Consider the following 22,432-nt stretch of genomic DNA (forward strand, 5'->3'; position numbering starts at 1 on the left):
AAAAATGTTTTAAGAATAAAAGAATCCCAAAGTAATCATTTGTATGGTTATGAATGAAATTGAGAGGACGAGAGAACATTTGCTCAAAAATGATAATAACTGTGCATTTTATTGAAATAACGTTTTTAAACATCGGCCTATTTCACAAAAGATTCTTATTACTCCTAGGCCTAGAGCAATAAGTGTGTTTTAGACATTACTCTAAATCTGTTCTAAAAACTACAGGAATCTCTTCCGCAGTCCAGTTGTCCAGAACACTTCCAAGTGTGTAGGGGCCAATGCCCGACAAATTTTCTCTTCCGATCTCCTCTTCGCATATGACGTTGATGTTCAAGCTTTCCAAACTTTCTTCTATAGCTCCCGTCATCAGCGTGTCTCTCTCGGGATGAGTGATTCCCTCAGACACAAATGTTTTCGATATATGGGGAAATATTATTGGTTCCCATTTGATTTCCTCCCCTGTTAACCGTGCTCTTCTTCTTTCCTACTTCTTTTCTAGCTCTCTTCTCTGCTGTTTGACATCCGGCTTAAATCCTAAGCCGAAGCGGTCTCTCTTGTCTTTCAGCATTAGCGTTTTAATCCTTCCTTATAGATGTCTCCCAAGTCCTCTTCCGGGTAGGACCCCTTTTCCAATCGTCAACTAGAGGCTCATCCTCGTGGTTTTGAACAATTTGGCACTAGAATTTTGCTTCCCTCGGCGATGAACGTTGCATTAACAAATTCCAAAGATCAAAATGAGCATTCGATTACTTCGTCATCTGTCTCCAAATAGGGTGTGTTATTGCTCATAGTCGCAATAATATCTTCCTCAGCCTTGATCGTTATCAACCTCCCTTCCGATACTAGCTTTAATATTTGATGCAACGAGGAAGGTACTGCCCCAGCTAAATGTATCCAGGGCCTCCCCAACAAGCAATTGTATGAGGGCTTAATGTCCATTACGAGGAAATCCACCTCATACGTGTTTGGCACAATCTAAAGAGGTGCCTCGATTCTGCCCATCACCTTTCTCTCCGTGCCATCGAATGCCTTCACGATGTTCTGGCACTCCTTCATGTGAGAGCTGTCTATAGGTAATCTATTTAGCGTGGTCAATGGCAGGACGTTCAGAGCTGATCTATTGTTAATCAATACGCCTGGCAGCATATACCCTTTACAGCGTGTGGTGATATGTAGAGTTTTAGTCGACCCTATGCCCCCGAGTGGTATCTCATCGTCATTAAAGAAGATATAGTTGTCGGCACTGATGTTGCTAACCAAGCGGTCCAACTTGTTAACGGATATATCATCGGCAACATATGTCTCATTTGAGACCTTCATTAGTGAGTTACGATAAACTTCCAAGCTTAGAAGCAAGGCCAACACCCAAATACGGGCTGGTTGTTACGTAGCTGTTCCACCACACTGTATTCACTGTGCTTTAGGAATTTTAAAAACTCCTTGGCCTCTTCTTCATTAACTGGCTCGTTAACAGGTTTGGTTGTTTTTTCTTTCATTTCCTCGGCCATTGGGGCTTTTCCTTTTACGGGTTGTACCTCTTCGTTTGCTGCATTGTAACGTCTCCCGCTACGTGTATAGGAGCCCTTGTCTTGACCCTCTTTTGAAGCATCCCCGGGGCTTCCCTTTCCCGACATCGTCACACTGCAATCATAATTCCATGGGACCTTTTTGCTGTCTTTGTAGGGGAAGACTGCAAGTCTTTGGATTATGACCCTTGGTGGCATTTGTACTCTAACTTCATTATTTTTGGGTCTTGATATGATCACCACGGGATAGTTAGGTGTTTGATTCTGCGCATTCAATTCTCTTTCCGATGCACATATATCTCCCTCTATGGGATATTCGGTCTCTTCATAAAATTCCATTTCCTTATTGTTCATCATGTTTTGTACTAGGGCCCTGAACTCTACGCAATCTTGGATTTCATGCCCCACCTCGTCGTGAAACTCACAGTAGTTTCTCTCTTCTTTGGATCCTTCCTTCGAATCCAACGCGATCAATCCTCTCTTGGTCATCTCCTTCTATACCTGCCTCAACGGGGTCTTGACTTCTGCCACCTCATACTTGGTCTTCTTGTTCAAGCCTTCAATTATCCCATTCACTCCTTGGTCGGTATGATTGGGGAGTGGGTTTCCTACTACATTGGGCGTGGCTAGGTCATCAAATCTCACAATCCCCACCTTAATGAGTCTTTCGACTACTTTCTTGAACGCAGTGCAATTCTCGATTAAGTGTCCGATAATTCCCGCATGGTATTCACATTGGGCGTTTGTGTCATACCATTTGGGATATGGAGGCTGCAGTGGCTCCAGGTAGAAAGGGGATACTACATGAGAGTTGAACAGGTTCTGGTACAACTCCCTATATGTCATGGGTATAAGGGTGAATTGTGGCCTTTCTGTGTTCTTCCTCGCATTGGATTCTTGTCTTACAGAGCTTTATTGATTGGTAGTCACCATTTTGGGTTGATTTACAGTAATTGACTTGGACTGCCCCTTGTTGAATGTGCTCGTGTTGTTCACTTCATTGTCTCTTTTCCTCGGGGCTGACTTCTTAGCACTCTCTTCTGATTTTATCTTGCCGCTCCTTACAGCATTCTCGATCATTTCCCCCGTCATCACTATGTTAGAGAAGCTCTTGGTGGCGTTTCCTAATATATGCATGATAAAAGGGGCTTTCAAGGTGTTAATAAAGAGCATTGTCGTCTCTTTTTCTAGAAGTGGCAGCTGAACTTGTATGGCCACCTCTCTCCACCTTTGTGCATACTGTCTGAAGCTTTCATTTGACTTTTTCTCCATATTCTGGAGAGTGATTCTGTCGGGGGTCATATCCGTTACATGACTGTATTGCTTCATAAAGGCCTGAGCCAGGTCCTTCCATGAGTTAATTTTAGCTCGGCTTAATTGGTTGTACCACTTAGACGCCGCCCCGACCAGACTATCTTGAAAGCAGTGGATTAATAGCTGGTCATTGTTAACATATCCCGTTATTCGCCTGCAGAACATAGTGATGTGGGCTTCAGGGCAGCTCGTTCCATTGTATTTCTCGAATTCGGGTATTTTGAACTTAGGGGGAAGGACTAAGTCTGGGACTAGACTCAGGTCTTTGGCATCAATCCCTTAATGATGATCCGCGCTTTCCATGGCTTTGAATTTCTCCTCGAGCCATCTACACCTTTCTTCCAATTATTTTTACGAATCTATCCTCGCCTTTTCTTCTTCAGCAATTTCATCCAAGTACGGAACGAGCGGATAGTTCGGGTTGTTGACAAAGTTAGAGCCTGAGCCGGTTTGGAAATTCATCGGTATTAAAGCTCCGGCCTGAACCTGCTGGGGCATGATCGTGACAAATGGTTTCGGTAAATTAATCTCGGGCTTCATCGGTACATGTGTCGGAGTGAAGCCAGGGGGTATTGGAGATCCTCATTAGTTTCCTCAACTTGGTTTATGGGGCAGTTTCCCTTATCCATTCCTCCTGACAGCAATTTGGATAACTGGGACATCATTTCTCTCTGGGACTCCATCATTTGCTCATTCATCTCTCGCTGAATCTTGGCTAGCTACTCTTGCATTTGTGACTGCATTTGTTCTTGCATGTCTTTTTGCATCTGCTCCAATTTCTCGAGTCTTTTATCCATTGATTTTTTCCTTGTACCGTAGGGGTGTGTGGTTGGTTGGTTTTCGTTGGTTTCCAGGTTACTGAAATAATTTTTAATTAATTAGAAAACTCTTATGGCCTTTAATGCATAATGATATGATGTAATGCAAATGCATGAATGTAAAGGAGGCATCAATTTTGATTCAATTGCCCTTAGAAAATTTCACTTGAAAATAAAATCTTTTAAATAAAGCCGAGTTACAAATAAAATTTTGCTTTAACACTCAAAGTCCTAATTTTTATAAGCAACGAAGCCAGCTCTTGTCCGCGATCTGACTCCAACTCGTACTTCACGTTCAGTGTGTCCGCCTGAATAGCTAAAGTTTGTAAGTAGTCCGCTACCTCCCGAATCTGGGTTATGGCTTCCCCCATAAGGTAATCTCTGTTTCTGACTTGGTTTTGCGTGTGGTGAAGCTGCCCTTTCTAACGATCCTTGTTTTCCTCAAAAAACTGGATCCGCATCTCACAGTTTTGCATTGACGCCTCTAACTCTTCTATTTTTCCTTTCATTTCTTCTATCTTGCTCAAGCTTGCCCTCAATTCCATCGCGGTGTTGTGGTTTCGGTATTGATGCAAAGACTTCTCGAGTTCTGCCACTCTAGCCCTTAATTCCCCTGGCTCATTTCTGCTTTTCGACAGACTCTTCTCCAAATTTTTTTTCCGTGCCTGAGCTTCTCGGAATTTTCTTTCCCACCGGTCGGTATTAGCCTTTTCTTCTCGAATTTTATGCGCCATTGTTCGGAAGTTTTACCTAAACCCGCAGTCCTCATAGTTAGGCGCAGCTTCTTGTAATCTGTCTTCAAGCTGTCTAGATCCTCTTCAACCTTAGTTTTTCCTTTTCTCCACTTCTCAGCCTCTGACCTCTGAACATCAGCGTCTAATCTCAGGTGCATTTTCTCTTCCTCCAATTGTCCAATCTTCTTTCCAAGCTCCAAACTTTTCTTCTCGAAATCTTGCCTTATAATTTCCAATTCTGATAGGGCGACTTGCAATTGTTCCCCGATAGGTCTAGCATTCTTCAAACTTGGCCTAGGAATATTATCATTAATCCTTTTCTTAAACCACTCACTATACTCGGGCGTTACCATGGAACCGAAGGCTAACCTCTTCATCCAACAAGTTTACTTCTAAGCATCCGATAACTCCCGAACTCTCTTCTTATAGTAAGCACCTTTAAACGAGAATTCATTCTGAGTAAGTCCGTAGGTCGTGGGTACAAACTGCCTCAACTTGTATTGTCTTAAGGCTATCAACGGAGTATACCCGGTAGCTCCCCAGATTCCTAACAATGGCACCCAATCAAAGTTACCACATCGGTACATGATCTCGTCAGGGACCATCCAATAAGCTCTCCACTCGATATCCTCCTCCTTGAGGTTTTGAAGAATATCCATCCACTTCTCCTCCGAGATGTCCTCTCTCCTCTGTATAGCTGCCGCTTCTTTCAAAGGGGAATAACCTTCGGAAAAGACTCGATAGGAAACCTTGTCTACCTTCCAAAAGTGCCCATGAAATCATACCATCAATAGTTGAGCACATTCAATAAATCGCCCCTCGCCTGTCTTCCGACATGAGCTCAAAAATCTGAATGTTTCTGCCAATATTGCCGATACCGGTGTAATTCCCTTTTCAAGATGATCGAACAAGTCGATGACCGCCTCGTCCATGTGCCTCAAAGCCTTAGGAAAGAGCACTAATCCGTAGATGCTTAAGACAAATATATCGACCCTCTTTCTTTCATCTGGATGAGTCAAGATCAAATCTCGCAAATTCTCACAAGGGATACATTTGCTATCTCCTTTTTGCTGAATCCGAGCAGTGACCCAAGGCTCGCTCATCCCAGAAATGCCCATCAGTTTCTTCACGAAAGCCTGATTACTGAAAACCCGGGCATAAGTCTTTCGGACCTAAATCTTTGGACACCTAAGCAACGTAGTGTATTCCTCCATGGTAGGTACCAAATCCACTTCTCCAAAAGTGAAACACTTGTACGCAGAATTCCAAAACTGCACCAAGGCTCGGAACAAATGCTTATCCACTCTAATGTCTAGCAGGTAGGATATGTCACCATAGCTTTGGTAAAACGACTGCTTGATCCCTTCATCCCAACTAGCCCAAATGTCTCTCAACTCTTGCAGCTCATTCTGTACTACATTGACGCGAGTGAAATCCTGCAGCTCCGATACATGCCCTTCTACCAAACTATCCCCTCTCTCTGATTGTTGCCTCTCTGACCATGCATGAACGATAGCATTATCCTCGACTTTACTAAGAAATTCATTCTTCATATCAAACTTTCTAACTTAGTAATTGAATACGGATTAACATATCCTTTAGTATGCAATGTCATGCAAAAGAGACAATCAAAACAAAACACCGGTTAGTATCAAATAATAGTAACAAAATGCAAGCACATAAACAATAATTATAGCGCATATACGGGTAAGTACTAAGGCTCGACGCGGCTCCACCCAAGGATAGCTCCTAAGGTTCACTATATGTGGTTTAGTTCTAGGGATAAGGTACCCGAACCAGCAGATTCCTCAATCCTCACCCATTATAGGCTCATATAGATCGAGTTCGGTTCGGGGGGATACATTTCCTATGACCATGCGGAAATGAAAATCTCACGAAATCATAGGTACGGATGTACCCCGGAAGAAATCCACTAGCCCATGCGGAGGTGAAAACCTCACGAAAGCGTAGTTTCTTACTCCCACTTAGAAGGTGTGACCACAGTGGTCATGCAATGAAATGCAGTGCTATTCTACAAGACCCGCACAAACATACAATCAAATGCAATCGAAAGATACATGATTTTTAAAACAGATTTTGATTTTTGACAAAAAGACAGCTGATAATCGATTTTTATGGCTCGACTCAAGTTTAGTCCCCAGCGGAGTCGCCAAGCTGTCGAAACCATCCCTCCATTTAAAAATATTTAAAAAAAGGGGGAAATCAACTTTTTGAAAAACAAAACACGGAGTCGCCACCGATATTTTGTTTTGGTGTGATCGGATCATCTAAAAATGAGGTTAGCTTAATAAAACATTTTTGGTTTATTAAAACAACGATTTTGGTCTACGAACTTTTGAGAACATGGGTTCGGGAGTCAGTTACGCAAGAGGAAGGATTAGCACCCTCACTACGCCCAAAATTGGTACCGAATTGATTAAATACTATCCTTATGTCCAAATTAAAAGTTTTTGAAATGTGGTTCTTTTTATAACGTTTGAGTAACCCGAGTTGGTTGCCAAAATTTCTTATTTCGATGTCCGAAATTTTATAATTTGAGGATTATAGAAGGATGCTCAACTATTTAGTCCAACGAAAAACTGAAACCCAACACAGTAGGGCACGATTCCTCGAATTTCCAAACATTGCCCATTGTCTTACCTTAGAAAATAAGAGTGAAATTTCGAAGGGATCCTTGATAGTTTTGAGCAAATGAAAAAGCGCAACCCAGCACGATAGGGCTCGATTCTCAAATTGCCAAACATCGAACATCACCTTCGTTTTCAAAGGTTTTTAATAATTATGAATAAAGACCTAAAGGAATACTCGATTGTTTTGAGCAAACGAGAAATCACAACCCAGCACGATAAGGCATGATTCCCGAATTGTGAAACATCGAGTATTGCCCTCATTTTAAAGGATTTTTAGAAGAGCCGAGTGAAATTTTGAAGGGATATTTGATTATTTTAAACAATCGAGAAATTGTTACCCAACACGTTAGGGCACGATCCCGCGAATTGCCAAATATCACATATCGCCTTCGTTTTAGGGATTTTAAAAGACACGAGCGAAATTTTAAAGTGATATTTGATTATTTTGAGCAAATGTGAAATTGCAACACAACACGTTAGGGCACGATTCCGTGAATTGCCAAACATCAAATCTCATCTTCGTTTAAGGGATTTTAAAAGATATGAATGAAATTTCGAAGGGAAATTTGATTATTTTGAGCAAATGCGAAATTTCAACCCAACACGTTAGGGCACGATTCTGCGAATTGCCGAACATCAAATTTCGTCTTCTTTTTGAAGAATTTTTGGATGAATACTTAAAAACATATTAATTCGATTCGAAATAAGATGACATTGATCGTAAAAATTTGGGTTTTAGAACCACATTTCGAAAATCAAAAGGAAAACAATGGATGGGGTAATATGTACATGTGAGACGCAATGCTTAGCGAATGAAAATATTAATCAATTAGCAGAACAAGTAATTAAATATAATTAATCTAAAAATTACGACCTAACTTCAATCATGTATGAATAATAATTAACAAGGCCATATGAAACAATGAATAAATGCAACGGCAGTATACATGGCATAATAAAATTATTAGAGGCACAAAATAAAATGCAAATCAAAGAAGCAACATGGTATAAAACTATTTCACAATAATGACGAATAAATGGATGTGTAAAATATAAGTTGGCCGGCTACATGATGATTTAGAAACTATATATATAATATAAAAGAATAATAGTGAAGATACATGACAAGACATAATACACAAAATAGATTTATAAAACATATGTACACATAAGTTTATAAAAAAAAATGAGATTAATAATAAGATACATATACATTTTTAAAATAGTTTCATAGATACATAATTATTAAACTATATGTTATGGAATAAATATTTTTAATAACATACAAAATGTTGAAGAATATTAGCTTAAAAATGACAATTTTCATAAAAAAATTTAAAATATGCATCAAAGATGAAAAGATTGCAAGAAAAATGCGTAATAAAACAAAATCTTAGAAACATAATGAATTTACACATCGCATATATATAACTTTAAAAGTAATTATTCGTAAAAACGTGCAATACATACAAAATTAATTTGATTTTATTGTAAGTTGTACGATAGATTTAAAAGCATACCTATATAGAAAGAAAACCATATGCGTAAAATACACAAGTTTAATAATGTATAGATTAAATATAGTATCCACAATGCATATACATATAATGATAATAGCTTAAACGATATTACATAGGATTATATGATACAATACGAGAATAAATTTAGAAAGGAGTCATGCGCGTAAAATAATATAAGGTTAGTTAATATATACATGCATTAAAATTAATTTTAATACAAAGTATACGTACATATATAGAGATAGATAAATAATATTGAATAGAATATTAAAGAAACACATGTTCAAACATTAAACATATTGCAAAATAATAAGTTATACTAATAGGAGATTAAATTAAAATTGGATTAAAACAAGAGGGGTAATGTGAGAACAAAGCAGTAACAATAAGAGGACCAGTATGCAACACCTGCAAATGCGCAGGGACTCAAACTGGAAATAATCCAATCCCCAAAACGCGAAGCTCAGGCGAGGACCCATATGCAAACGAATGTAAATTGCTGGGAATAAATTTAAAAAAACATGAAGCACAAATGTGAGTTGATTGAAATGTGGCGCGAAAGGAGAGGGACTGCTATTGCAAATAGCCCTCAGTGACCACACACGCGGATCTAGACCGTATGCGGGTCGGGTCATCGGGCCGTAACTCCTTGGACACTGTCGTTTTGAGACCATCAATTTGGCCTAAAACGGTGGCGTATAGAGGTCCTTTATAGCCACCGAAGCCAACCCCAAAATGTTTGCAACCATTCACAAAAAAAAAAAACCTTAGACGCTCTTTCAATCCTTCGCCGACCAACAGCCTTTTGAAGGTCTGTTCCTCTGCCCCTCTTTTTGACTCATATGAGAGTCAATCAAGGCCTCATCGAGTCGAAAGATTCGTGAGTCTTGCTCGTAGACCCCGAATCGTCACTTGGTCTCAATCGTGGTGAGACAAGCGTGGATTCGAAGGCATCAAACGCAGGTAAGTGTCGTTTCCCTTTTTTATCTTTACATTCAATAAAAAAAAGGGTAAATGAACAGGTAGGAGAAAAATAAGGGATGATAATCGCGAGTAAATCACCTTCTTTTTGCTGTGTATTGCTTCTGTTTTTTTTTTTGAAAAAAGGAACCCCCTTACAATATGAAATCATCGGCTTTATAGCCGAATGTTCAAAAAAGAAATAAAAGAATACAATTTCGTTCTTTTTTCGTATTGGCCATTGTTGTTGTTGTCGTTTTGTCTATCTCTTTGCAGGTACAAGTGCGTGGCGTGTGTACGAGGGTGTGTGCTGGCGTATGGGGTGTGGGCATGGCGCCAGGAGGAGTGTACGGCACTGGGGGCTACTGGTGAAGGCTGCGGCACAGGAGAAAAAGAACCCTAGGATTCTGGGGTTGTAATTTTCTGAGCCTATCGAGCCTGTATTTGGGTCTTTGGGTCATTTAGGGTATTGGGCTAAGTTATTAGGCTTGTGACTTGGTTTTAATTTTAAGTCTAGGTTATGTAATTGGTTTGGGCCATGTACCGATTTAGTTTGTAAAAAAATATATATATATATACATATATATATATGTATATATATATTAATGGACTGTTATAATTTTATTTGTTTTATGTTTATGGTTTTTTGTTTATCCGGGCCGGGCAAATTTGACCCACTACAAATATCATTTCTACAAACATGGAAATTACAGCAAAACAATCCAACCCATTTTTTTATCCATATTTACCTGAGTCATTTACATCACCAGTTAACTGCCCAGACTGTCAATTTGCAGGTACATATGGCAGAATGAAGGAAATAGAGAGTAAAAAAGAAAAAAGAATAAAATTTGGAGTAAAAAAGAAAAAAGAATAAAATTTGTAGTCTTAGCTCTCTTTTAAGAAGAAATTAAAGTAGGGGTCATAATGCAATGAGTTAGTGAGATGTTGAAGCCGTTATGGTCTCTACTTCTCTGTTTAGTTTATTTGGAAGCTAAAGTGAAAACATAATTAGCCTTTGATTTTCTTTCTTCTTTTTGGAAAATGAAAAGGTAACTGATAACAGAGGTTGAATTTTTTTAAACAATGATAACAGAGGTTGATGAGATTATAGTTTTGACCATAAAAGGTGTACCTAATTTGCTTGACAACTAAGTCTTACCTTGCATTAATTTATTGCTCAAGAATTCCAGATGAAACTAGCTTTTCTAAATCCTAAAAAATATAATTATTAATAATGATAAATTGTACATAAGCTAGATTTGCGTATTTAGATGGTGCTAAATACAATATGATTAATGGATCTTGATTGGGTTCTAACTTGGTATTTGAATTAAAGTCGGAATTAAATTATATATTTTTATAATAGTAAAAATGTAATTTTATTATTACAATAATCTATTCCTTTATAATTTTTAAAAGATTAAAAATATAATTTATCATTATTAGTTTAAAATTTTATAAATTATAAAGAGTAAAATTTTCTATTTTAGTAGAATATTGTTATTATTTATGTAATATTAAATCAAAATACTATCGAGCTCTTGTTTACTTAAAAATGTGTAAATTAGTCTCTGTATATTATATCAAGAAGTAAATTTATGATTTTTATTAAAAATGTGTAAATCTATTTTTTTTGTTAACAACTCAGGTGAGTAACAGAATAATTAAACAATTACATATGATATTTTATATACATCTCATTCTAACATATAGAGATTAGTTTTTAACCGTAAAAATAAATGAAATTTTTAATTAAAAAAAGTTAATTTACTTTTTCATATAACATATAAACTTTAATGGGTCTATTTTTTTTAATAGAGAGGTAAAATATGATCCTACAACAACATCCATAGTAATCTTTCTTTCGGCAGTTTTTCTTCCCCGCTAGCTTTGTAGTATAATACATTACTTATCCTCTCCAAACCAAAAGTTGAAAACAATGGCAGGCAAAAGCTGTTAAAAGACAGAAAGCATGGGGATCCTTTCTTACCAAAGCCAAGGAGATTAATAATTAGGAACACCCCATGTGGTAAGAAAGCAATTGCTTTTACATAGTCTTCATTCAACACATGAATGGGAGGCCAATGCATGTGCATGAACAAAATAAAATTTGTTGCCAAAAAACCTTAAATTTTGCACCTTTTCATTCCCCCAAAACAGCCCCTTTTCTCTCTCTCTAGATATGGGAAATGATTTTTTTTCATATTTTATTTCTTGAAATACAATTTGACCCCCCACAAAAGAAAAACATATGGGTGGAATGTTCTATAAGGCCAAACGTTTTGAACTATGGACCAATGAAACAAAGGAGATTTATTGAAGAAAACCATGAAAAGAGTTCAATGGACGTATGTGTGTATTCACGCTTTGCTTTGCTTATTTTCCCATAAGTTCCTAACTTTCAAAAATTACCAAAGCCCCAGGAAAACAAAGTGTCGGTGTGTCATGTTCTTATCATTATTTTTGTGGAGAGAAACTTAGATTAGAGGATAGCTTTTTTTCTTTAGAATTTTCAACGTAAGAAGATAACACCAGAGCTGTTCCTTTCTTAAAGAAATGAAATTAGTGGTCAAATTTTATAATTTCACGAGACTTGAACTCTGATTTATGATGTCAATGAATAATTTTACTATTCTAACTATGACTTTGTCGATAATATTTAATTATATGCTTATATTTATTTCTTGAAACCTTTTTAAATGCAATGCAAACTTCATAACCCCACTGACAGGATGGAAATAGTTTCGATGCACTTCATCAAAATCACACCATTGGAAGGTTTTTGGACATTTAGTATGAAAACATTGTAACAACTATACAGATTTGACAACAATACTTTCTTAATAATTGGGTTACCTGTATCATTAATTTATTCAGAAGAAAATAAAAAAGGACCCTGTAGGAAAGCACTGTGTAAGGATAAACCTGGTTTGAAGTTTTGTCTAAGACCTTGATTGTCTGAATTTTAAGAAGGGGTCCCTACTCTTCAAGCTCTAAAACCCTACAGTCTTGGTTGTATTTGCTTTTGTTTTGGGCTTTTGGCATAGCAATCAAAGAAAAATACAGGAAAAGAAGTTCAAAAACCGAAGTAGAACCACTGAACCTGTTTTGATTTCACAAGAGGTAAACACCCATCATCCAACAAGGCCTGAAAATAAAGTAGCTGCGCTGGTTGATTCCTTGGGAATCTCAGTTAGTGAACCACATGCCTATTTGATAGCAAGGTATATAGTGGACAAAGGACCAACAGTAGGGTAGCAAATGCAAATGAAGCCTGAATTTACAAGGCATTTGCATTAAGATTTGTTTCTTCATATCAAACTCCTTGAGAGATATTTGTGACTCAACCAACAGCTGTTGTTTTCCATACTTCATAATATCAGATACCTTAAACTGTATTTCTCAGTGTAGGTTTATTATATAAGTTTCGAATGAATCTCCAATCTTTTGGCATCATAGTCAATTACTAATGTTTTGTTCTTAGTGTAAACAATATCTCTGTAGATGTTCAGTTTTATGGTGATGCAGGTTAGGTACATGTTGAATTGTATTCTCTTTAATCTGAATTAGACATGAAGATGAGTATGGTTAAGTAGGTTTTTGATGTCTCCATTTTTGGGCACAAATAAATAGAGTTTGCCTCTCATCTTAGCTAATTACCTTAGAAATATCTTCAACACTGACTTGTGTCTGAAAGGGCTAACACAACAAGCTAAACCAAAAAGCTTATTTTTCTCTTGGAACTTGTTTTCTAGTCAACTTCACATAAATGGTTATGTAGAAAATGATCAACTGATGATTTTGACACTATTGCTCAACTGCAACCAATTCACCCTATGGAGAATCACATACTGTTTCTATTAAATCTTTCATAACCTTGAGTAAAAACTTTAGTTTCAAGTAGTGATGGTCGTGAAACTAATTAAAAATTCGACTTAAGCCAAGCGCAGCTATCGAACAGTAGTATAGTTATGGTGAGATCGGAAATATCGTATCCACGAGGACTAAAAGTACTAGTAATTGCTATCTTTTTTTTTTATCTAGCCTAAGAATTAAAGGATGTTTTTAAACTAAACTAATTTTCTAATTTAACTAAGATTACGACAGAGATGAAAGTTGGAAAATACTTTAGAAAAAACCAATGGAGAAGACAATACCCAAGAAAGGATCCACCTAGACTTCACTTATTACCTTGATTTATTCCGTAGAAATTCCTAATTTATGTTATTATCCTTTTCGAGAGTAAAAACAACTAACTCTAGGTTAATTAATTGAAATCTCTTTCTAATTAAAACCCTTATTGTTGCATTAACTCGATTTATGGATTCCCTTATTAGATTTGACTCTAATTCGACAGATTTATGTTGTCCTATCTCTAGGATTGCATGTAACTCCGCTTAATTATGAATGATCTACCCTTAAACAGGGACTTTTGTTCCACTGAATAAGCACATCAAGAACCTGAATTAATATCCTGGAATATTAAAGCAAGGGTTAAAACTCACAATTAAGAATAAGAACAAATATTTATCATATAAATCAAAGAGTAATAAGATTTGTCTTAGATTTCATCTCTCTTAGGTATTTAGGGGGTTTAGTTCATAATAATAATGGAAAACATCTCAAAGTTTGGAAAACAACAAAACATAAAGAACCCCAAGAACTTCTAGGAAATTGGATGAAAATCTTCAGTCTTGATGTAAATCCTGGCTCCGAGGTGATTCTGATGGCTATTTGCGAGTATATTCTGCCTCCAACTCTGTGTGTCCCCCCTAATCCTCTTCTAGGGTGTCTATATAGGCTCTAGAATGCTTTAAAACCCTCAAAAGTGCCTTTTTTCGAGTAGAACTAGGCTTGGGCTCGGCAGGGACATGGCAGTGTACGACGCCCGTGTGAAGGTGCTCAGGCCGTGTGCAATACTGAGTTGGTTCTTAGTCGACACGGTCATGACACACGGGCGTGTGGTTTACCTGTGTGGAAGTGCCTAGGCCATATAAAACACTGTTTTAAGCCCAATTTGTCCGTTTTTGGCCCGTTTCTCGCTCCTTTTGCTATCCGAAGCTCTCTTGAGTATAAAATATGAAATTAAAGGATTAGGAGCATCGGATTCACTAAAACCAAGAAAAAATCATTCATAAATATGTCAAGTATGGGGTAAAAATATGTATAAATTACGGTTTATCAAATATCCCCACACTTAAGCATTTGCTTGCCCTCAAGCAAAATCCTCAACTCACAATCAAAATAAATTTTTCTCAACTAATAATTCTCATCAATAATGTTTCAAAATAATCCACAAGCAGTCACACATTGAAAATTTAACGAAAAGAACATTAAAGTTTCAAATAGTCAAAGTTGAGCATTTCAATCATAAAATTATAGGCATCCCCCTTTATCTAACTAATTATCTTTAATTCCAAATTGACATTGACATCCTCACTAAAGGTTACTCAAATCACTCAATATGTTTAAGGTTCAATGATTAAACACTCATTAGTCAAACATGAAAAGTTATTACCATAGGCTTGCATGAAAATCAGATCTCCACCACTATAAATGAGATGATACACAAATCAAAAGGTCTTTGAAGGGTTGTAACGGAGCTTTAGGTTAAGGCGTGGATAAAGGCTGAAAAAGAAACGGTTAGAATCGAGATTAACTTGATAAATTACCTAACTGGAAAAATAACTAACATCAATAAACATGAGCTTCTTCTCAAAATATGGAATTAAAAACTTAAGCTCAAAAACAATGAATTACTACCAATATGTATGTATGTATATTTTTTTTAAGAATAAAAAAAATATTTATATAAGAGAGAATTATATGATTCGAATGAAATAACATAGTTAGTCAATTAACCAATTCAAATCTCGACAAAAAGGGAGTCAATAAAATGAGAAAAATTCTCAACGAATCAAAAAGTATGATAAAAGGGTTAAATTTTAGGGTAAATTAAAAAAATAGTTTGTTAAGCTCAAGAGGGTTCACTAAGGGTCAATTGTGTAGGTAGGCTTTTTATGGGAGAAAATTTGGGTTAAAACCTAAGTGCCTTTATCATTTTAGTATATCAAATCAATGGTGTGGTCTCGACATGTATAATCGATGCAAGTTCTAGAATAACAAATCAATGTTGACATACTCATAATTAATAAAATCAGTGAGCACGAAGGACATATGCTCTAAAAGGCTCAAAATCTCACAGAAATTATGGGTATTTGATGTCAATCCTGTAAATTTAAAGCTTCAAGATAATACCTCAATTCAGGGAAACAACCTAGCAATTTTAATTCTCAAAAGTTTCAACTTATCGTACTTGATTCTCTAATGTCTTAAAGTTTAAACAATCAATGCACAGTTACCTATGATTTAATTCAAAACATATCAATAAAAATCATAGATCAATCAAAATTTACTCTAATAATGATATGAGAAAATTATTTGAGAACAAGCTTAAAAATTCAATGATTTTCTGATAATCACATAGATAACCTCCCCACACTTAAGATGTACATTGTCCTCAATGTACAAAGATAGTTAATAAAAATATAAGCATAATATCAGAAGAGAGGGGGAGAAGTGAAACTGCCCTGAAAATTTGGATGAGACCCTTGAAGTAGCAAGAGCAAGAATTGTAGAGGAAGTCAAATAAGAGGCATGATTCTGAGGTACTAAAAAAAACACCATTGTGGAAGAGAATTAGGGGATAATATGATAATAATCATAAAGATAAGCAGAGTTTAAAATATAAAACCATAAGTCTTCGAAAAATAAATAAGACACAATAAAGTTTAAATAAAAATAAAAGTAAAAATAAAAATAATAGTAAAATAAAGGGACTTAAAAGTCCTCATCATTAGAGTCGTGAGCCGGTGGCGCTGGAGAAGAAATATGGAGGTGGTGACAAATCTGTTAGAGAGTGGCATCGATGCGTCGAATCGCTCGAAACACTGCTGCTCAAAACTAGTGAATCGCTTGGATAAGTCTGTCAAAGTGGCAGCAGGAGGTCGGTGACGCGGTGGTGGTGGTGAAGGTGGGTCCTCGTGAGAGGGAAGGACATTGTCAGTAATGTCTTCTGGCTCATCCTAGTTTGCCGACTGGACGAGTCTATACTGAGGTGGGCCGACTCCACGGCATCTTTCTATCTTCCGCATGTGGATCATACTAGAAATTTCCTTCAGAGACATCTATCCAACTAATATGAGTGTCGATGACATCTTTAGAGTGTTGAAAAAAGGCCGAAGTGTCGAGCGTGGCGAGTCACGTAAGGGCCAAGGCAGATGGGGCCCCTCCTATGACGATTCGTCTAGTGGCGAAAGGTGAGGGCAATAAAATACACCAAGTCAAATACATGGCCAATCGCCATGCTCCATAGAAAGTACGCGTCGGTGGCGCTAACTACTCCGGTGCTCTCACTCCTCCTAGTCAAAGTGTGGGCTAAGATGGCGTGAATGTAGCGTAGTGCTGGAGGGAGAGAAGTCGCTTTCGAGCGACTCGCATTATAGGAAACCGTGCTCACCGTAAGGTCGGTCCAACAGTAAGATGAAAAATAGTGTATGTGATGATGAAGCTGTAGGAAATTTTCTAAAGCCATGAACTTCTCCGTGTAGAGACCCAAAGCAGCTCTAAATTCGGGTACACTCATACACCTGACAAGTCCACAAGTCAGAAAACGATAGTATCAGCCTCGTCATATGTGTTCATCACGTGCTGTAGGTGAAAAGTAGTGCAGAACTCTAATATCAACTCCGAATATGTAGGCTCGATGATTGCAAAGAACCGATCCTATGGCGCGGTATCAAGATGGAAGCGAATAAAGTGAGCAAGTTGGACCTACTCCAAAGCGGCCCAGTCAATACATTAGTCCACTCCTAATGGTCGTACTCGTAGAAGCTGAAATAGGTCGTCTTGTAGGCCTGACGAGAACCGAAGTAGAGGGTGGCGAGCTTCGGTCGAGGCGTTTGAGAAGGTTGCGCCAAGACTCTTGCGCTTTTTCAAAGCGGAAACTACAGTCTTTTTACCTCATGAGTTTTTCATTATATGCCTGCAAGAGTAACAGAATCTAAATAAGAACACATCTAGACAATAAAATAGCAAGTGAAGAACGATATAGACAAATTATGGATCTAACTATATTAAAAGAATTAAGTAGCTACTAATTAAATTTTCAACTTATATTGACTAATATGATAAACTAAATATGAGCCTTCTAAGAAAATAGCAGACTTAATGGAATGATCCTAAACTAACCAGTAACATAAACATGAACTCAATGGCATAAAAAAGTAAGGCTAAAGTAAGAACAAAATATGAATAAAAGGCATAGCATAATACTTCTAATAATAATAATAACAATTATAACAAAAACAAAAACAAATATAAAAATAAAAATAAATAATGAAAATTATGGAGGATTTGGTAAAGAGAGCGTGACTGACGGTGGTGGTGGCCGGTCGTCAGAGGATCGTGGTCAGAGCTGGTGGTACTGACGGTGGAGAACAGGGTGAGACACAGGCATGGGAGGTCAGGCCGTGCGACGTACTGGTGGAAGTGGGTAGAAAGAAAAAATAAAAGAAAGGAAAGGGAAGAAATGAGGGGGAAAGAAAGAAAGAGAAATGGGGAGATAGGGGAGGAGGGGGTTTGACCGATGGTGCTGGAGGACGAAAATGGGCGTCGGCGTGGGGGAAATGCTGCGGCGGCTAAGGGGGAAAGGGTTGGTAAAGAAGAAGAAGAAAAAATTAGGGTTTGAAGGGTTTAAAAAGGGACACGTCCGTGTGAGACCCGTGTTGGGCCACACGGTCGTGTCACACACCTATGTGGATCTCGTCCAGCCCGTGCTTATCGCGAAATTTGAATATGTAATCGTCACACGGCCTAGGGACACACTCTCGTGGCGGTCCTGTGTGGTTCACATGATCGTATCGCACGGCCGTGTGCAGTGTTGTTCGCGTCTCTCACACCCATGTGGCACCCTACACGCCCGTGTGTCCCAACACATTGCTGTGTGCATTGCCTATGTGGCTCCTTGACTTATTTGAAATTTAAAAACTTCACTCTAGTTTTCACACGGCCTTGGACATGCCCGTATGTCTAGGCCATGTGCTTCACATGGCCGCATCGTATGCCGTGTTGATTAAATTTATGGCTATGTGGCTCGATACTTGGGGAATTTTTAGCCCTGTTTCCATACGGCCAAGGACACGCCCGTGTGTCCAGGCCGTGTAGGCCACTGTACATACACAAAACACTAAAAATAGCTAAAATAAACGAATTAGTGGTGTTAATATTCAGTTTACCTCCCGAAAAGTACTTATTTAGAGTTTAAGCTCAACTTACCTCTCATTCACATGATTATAGTGGATTAAGAAGTTAAAACTCATCACTTCTGCTATCAATTCTATTATCCTTATAAAGTTTAAGTCGAGTAATATTCACATTGAAAATGCCAAATTGAGAATGATTTACCTTGACTGTACCGTATGGGAAAACATTCAGTACCGTGAAGGGAGTCGCTCCGTTTGTATTAAGCTCTAAGGTAGCAATTCGGGGGTCCTTTTCATCTAATAATACTTTATCCCCAGCCTTAAATTTCGCTGTTTCATTCCTACGCTTATCAAGGTGTCGCTTTGATTCATCATATGCTTTTGGTTTCTCATTGACATGTGTTTGCCATTCGTCTAGTTCATCGATCTGAAGCCTTCGTTCTTCATGAATCGCTCTATTTTTGTTGCATAGATTAAACTAGAGCTCCATCACGTTCTTCCTAGGAGAGTCCTGTAAAGAAGGTTTAGTTGCAACATTATTCAAGTTAATAGAACTTAAAAAATCGTCTCGATTACTAGATATTTTAGCAAAATCACGAGCTTGAAGTTTAATCGTATCATCACTTACACGAAGTATCAATTCACCTGTGCCAACATCAATGATAGTTCTAGCAGTTGCTAAAAAGGGTCTTCCTAAAATTAAAGGCACGTCATTGTCTTCTTCCATGTCTAAAACAACAAAATCAATTGGGAATATAAATTTATCGATTTTAACAAGTACGTCTTCAATAATACCCCTAGGAAATCTGATTGTTTTATCTGCTAATTGAATGCTCATCCTAGTTTGTTTGGGTTTCCCAAGACCTAGTTGTTTAAACATTTTATAGGGCATGGCATTAATACTTTCCCCTAAATCAGCCAAAGCATTGTTAACATTTAAACTACCAATTAAATAATGGATCGTAAAACTTCCTAGATCTTTCAATTTATTGGGTAGCTTATTTTGTAAAATGGCTGAGCAAACTGTGTTCAACTCCACATGTGACGCCTCATCCAACTTCCACTTATTTGCTAAAATCTTCTTTAAAAATTTAACTGCGTTTGACATCTGCGAAAGAGTTTCAATAAACGGTAAGTTAATATGTAATTTCTTTAATAATTTAAGGAATTTACCAAATTGTTTTTCCAAGTGGTCTTTCCTTGTCTCGGTAGGGTATGACACACGAGGTTTATATCCTCTACTTACTGGTTTTTGTTCACTGTGGTCCACCTCATCCTTACATTTACTTACCACAAGTCATTGCTTCAGTTTTGGTTGAAGTTTAACTAACCCTTCTTCATCTCGAATAGTAATCGTATTAAGTTGCTCCCTTGGGTTAGTTTCAGTATTACTCGGTAAGCTGCTACCTTGTGGTCGCTCGAAAATTAACTTAACAAGTTGTCCTATTTGAGTTTCGAGCCCTTGAATCGACGCTTGTTGATTTTTAAGAGCTGTCTCGATATTCTGAAAATGAGTTTCTAACACCGAGATGAATTTCGTTAGCATCTCCTCAAGGTTCAGCTTCTTTTCCTACTGGTAAGGTGGTTGTTGAAAACCTAGGGGATGTTGCGGCCTTTGATTTCCTTGCCTATCCACGAGAAATTGGATAGTTCCTCCAACCTGCATTATAAGTGTTACTTATGGGTTATTTTGAGGTCTAGAATTATTATTACCCATATATTGAACTTGTTCCTCCTCGGTGCTAGGGTTGAAGGTTGGATAATCTGTGTGTACTCCTCCTCCACTTGAATCACACCTTATCACTGGATGTACCTGAGTAGAACCATACAAACCGTCAATCTTTTTATTTAAAAGTTCTACCTGGTTAGATAGCATAGTAACCAGATCGAGGTTGAAAACACCAGCATTTTTTGTTGGCTTCGTTCTCATAACTTGCCACTGATAGTTATTCAGTGACATCTCTTCAATAAATTCATAAGCCTCTTCAGGTGTTTTGTTGTTCAATGTTCCACCGGCGGCTACGTCGATAAGTTGCTTTGTTGAGGGGTTCACACCGTTGTAAAAAGTCTGAACCTGCAGCCATAGAGGTAACCCATGGTGAGGGCACCTTCTTAATAAGTCTTATATCTCTCCCATGTATCATAAAGAGTTTTTAGATCCATCTACATAAAAGAAGAGATATCATTCCTCAATTTAGCCATTTTAGCCGGTGGAAAGTATTTTAGTAAAAAAATTTCGGTCATTTGTTCCCAAGTTGTGATTGACCCTTGAGGTAAGAAGTTCAACCACTGTTTAGCTTTGTTCCTCAATGAAAATGGAAACATCCGAAGGCGAATGGTATCGTCAAAAACGCCATTGATCTTAAAAGTGTCGTAGAGTTCCAGAAAATTTGCCAAATGAATGTTTAGATCCTCGTCCTGCAAATCATCAAACTGAACAAATTGTTGTATCATTTGAATCGTGTTAGGTTTCAGTTCAAAATTATTAGCAGTAATAGCGGGTCTAACTATACTCGAGTCAGCTCATGTTAAAGTAGGTTTTGCATAATCATACATAGTACGAGGAGGTAATTGATTATTTTGATTATCGGCCATCTCCCGGTTGTGGTTTGAATATCGTCCTCTTGTCCTTTCTCTATGTATCATAGGCTTCACCTTACTTCTCTTCGGTTTCTGCGAGTTGTGCTTTCGATCTCACTATCAAAAAGTAGAGGTCCTGACGGGTTTCTTCTAGTCATAAACTATAAAAACCTGCCAGAAGTAAATAAAAGAAAATTTAGTAATTTAAGCAAAAATAAAATCAAATTGAAAAAAAAATAAAAAAATGGCTAAAGTAATAAAAATTAAGCGTTCCTAGTTTCTTAGTCTCCGGCAACGGCGCCAAAAACTTGATAATCGTGAAACTAACTAAAAATTTGACTTAAGGCAAGCACACCTATCGAACAGTAGTATAGTTATGGTGAGACCGGAAATATCGTATCCACGAGGACTAAAAGTACTAGTAATTACTATCTTTTTTTTATCTAGCCTAAGAATTAAAGGATATTTTTAAACTGAACTAATTTTCTAATTTAACTAAGATTACGATAGAGATGAAAGTTGGAAAATACTTTAGAAAAAACCAATGGAGAAGACAATACCCAAGAAAGGATCCACCTAGACTTCACTTATTACCTTGACTTATTCCGTAGAAATCCCTGATTTATGTTATTGTCCTTTTCGAGGCTAAAAACAACTAACTCTAGGTTAATTAATTGAAACCTCTTTCTAATTAAAACTCTTATTGTTGCGTTAACTCGATCTATGGATTCCCTTATTAGATTTAACTCTAATCCGGCAGATTTATTTCGTCCTATCTCTAGGATTGCATGTAACTTCGTTTAATTATAAATGATCTACCCTTAAACGGGGACTTTTGTTCCACTGAATAAGCACATCAAGAACCTGAATTAATATCCTGGAATATTAAAGCAAGGGTTAAAACTCACAATTAAGAATAAGAACAAATATTTATCATATAAATCAAAGAGTAATAAGATTCGTCTTAGGTTTCATCTCCCTTAGGTATTTAGGGGGTTTAGTTCATAATAATAATGGAAAACATCTCAAAGTTTGGAAAACAACAAAACATAAAGAACCCCAA

General features: G+C 37.3%; 1 long non-coding RNA gene and 1 other non-coding gene across 2 annotated transcripts; both read left to right on the forward strand.

The window, feature by feature from the left end:
- Positions 1 to 8,747: 8,747 nt before the first annotated feature.
- Positions 8,748 to 10,156, forward strand: LOC107896587 (uncharacterized). Its single transcript, XR_001683785.2, has 2 exons — positions 8,748 to 9,526; positions 9,800 to 10,156. It is a non-coding gene; the product is annotated as an uncharacterized lncRNA (long non-coding RNA).
- Positions 10,157 to 20,879: 10,723 nt separating this feature from the next.
- Positions 20,880 to 20,985, forward strand: LOC121210652 (small nucleolar RNA R71). Its single transcript, XR_005905766.1, has one exon. It is a non-coding gene; the product is annotated as a small nucleolar RNA R71 (small nucleolar RNA).
- Positions 20,986 to 22,432: the final 1,447 nt, after the last annotated feature.

The sequence above is a fragment of the Gossypium hirsutum genome, chromosome A11 (genome assembly GCF_007990345.1).
Source record: "Gossypium hirsutum isolate 1008001.06 chromosome A11, Gossypium_hirsutum_v2.1, whole genome shotgun sequence".
Classification (NCBI taxonomy): domain Eukaryota; kingdom Viridiplantae; phylum Streptophyta; class Magnoliopsida; order Malvales; family Malvaceae; genus Gossypium; species Gossypium hirsutum.